The following is a 1,401-nucleotide window of genomic DNA, read 5'->3' on the forward strand; positions in this document are numbered from 1 at the left end:
GTGGGGAGGAAGAGGGAGTTGTGGCGGAGCTTCTGAGCTACTCGGGGGAGCGAGGGGTGGCCGGAGGCAGTGGCTAAGGCGAACGGCGGCGACGGTGTGCTTCGGCCGAGAGCGAGAGAGAGCGAGGGAGAAACGGGGGAGAGTGAGCGAGAGCAGGGGGGATCGGGACGGGCTGCGGGCGTCGTCCACGCGGCCAGGAGGGCGTCGGCAAGCAGGAGGTGGCCGCGCGGTCGCGCGCGCGCGAGCACGCAGCAGCTTCGGGGCGTGGGGAGGAAGACGACGGGGAGCTACAGTGCTGGGCTGGCTAACTGGGCCGGGCTGAACAGGGAGGAGCCCAGGTAAGCTTCTCCCTTTTAGTTTTTTTCTGTTTTCTGTTTTATTTAATATAACTGCAACTTTGTTGAATTAAATAAAATACCTAGGCAACTCCAAAATTCACCAAACTACTCCTGGCTCATAGTTGGATTATTTCCAACATGAAACATTTTAGTTTGGAGATATTTGAGCATTTAAATATTTTATATTATTTTAAATGCCCAAATTCAAATAGTTATGATTTAACTCAAGAACCCTAGGATGGCCTAGAAAAGTGTGCACCATTTTTGGCAGAGGTTCTGAACCAAGGCAAAAATGATGGGCATTTTTGAAGGGCATTTCAGGTTCATTGAAAATTTGTTTTAGTAACCCTAGTTGGTTTCAGAGGGGACTGGGGGTTCTGTCATTCCCATTTCAAGTTTCTGATGAAAGAGTAAACATGATGCAACACTCTAATGCATGACTAGCTAGGGTGTGACACCCGTGAATCGTGAGCACCCAGCTATGACTTACCGCACTCGTGCAAAATAATAAAACACGGTAAATATATTACTTACACGTGCGTTTTGTTTTGCAAGCGGCGCGAAAAAAATTAAAAAGGGAATGCAACACGAGGACTTCCCAGGAGGTCACCCATCCTAGTACTACTCTCGCCCAAGCACGCTCAACTTCGGAGTTCTGATGGGATCCGGTGCTTTAGTGCTGGTATGATCGCATCCGACATGTTCCCCGGTCTTCGTCCCTTATCCTTGCCCCTCCCAGCTCCACTACAAAGACGATTGCACATTGCTTTGGCCGCTCCCTCTCAACTACGGAGACGAGTTTAACGCGGTTTCCACCCCTCCCTCTCAACCGCACCAGTGCACGCTTGCCGCGCCACAACGCCGACGCTGGACCCGTGAATCGTGAGCACCCAGCTATGACTTACCGCACTCGTGCAAAATAATAAAACACGGTAAATATATTACTTACACGTGCGTTTTGTTTTGCAAGCGGCGCGAAAAAAATTAAAAAAGGAATGCAACACGAGGACTTCCCAGGAGGTCACCCATCCTAGTACTACTCTCGCCCAAGCACGCTTAACTT

General features: G+C 50.2%; 1 non-coding gene across 1 annotated transcript; it reads right to left on the reverse strand.

Moving 5' to 3' along the window:
• Nucleotides 1-915: 915 nt before the first annotated feature.
• Nucleotides 916-1,034, reverse strand: LOC123178167 (5S ribosomal RNA). The gene has a single exon (XR_006489368.1). It is a non-coding gene; the product is annotated as a 5S ribosomal RNA (ribosomal RNA).
• Between the last annotated feature and the right edge of the window lie 367 nt (nt 1,035-1,401).

This window comes from Triticum aestivum, unplaced genomic scaffold, assembly GCF_018294505.1.
Source record: "Triticum aestivum cultivar Chinese Spring unplaced genomic scaffold, IWGSC CS RefSeq v2.1 scaffold123677, whole genome shotgun sequence".
In the NCBI taxonomy this organism is placed as follows: Eukaryota; Viridiplantae; Streptophyta; class Magnoliopsida; order Poales; family Poaceae; genus Triticum; species Triticum aestivum.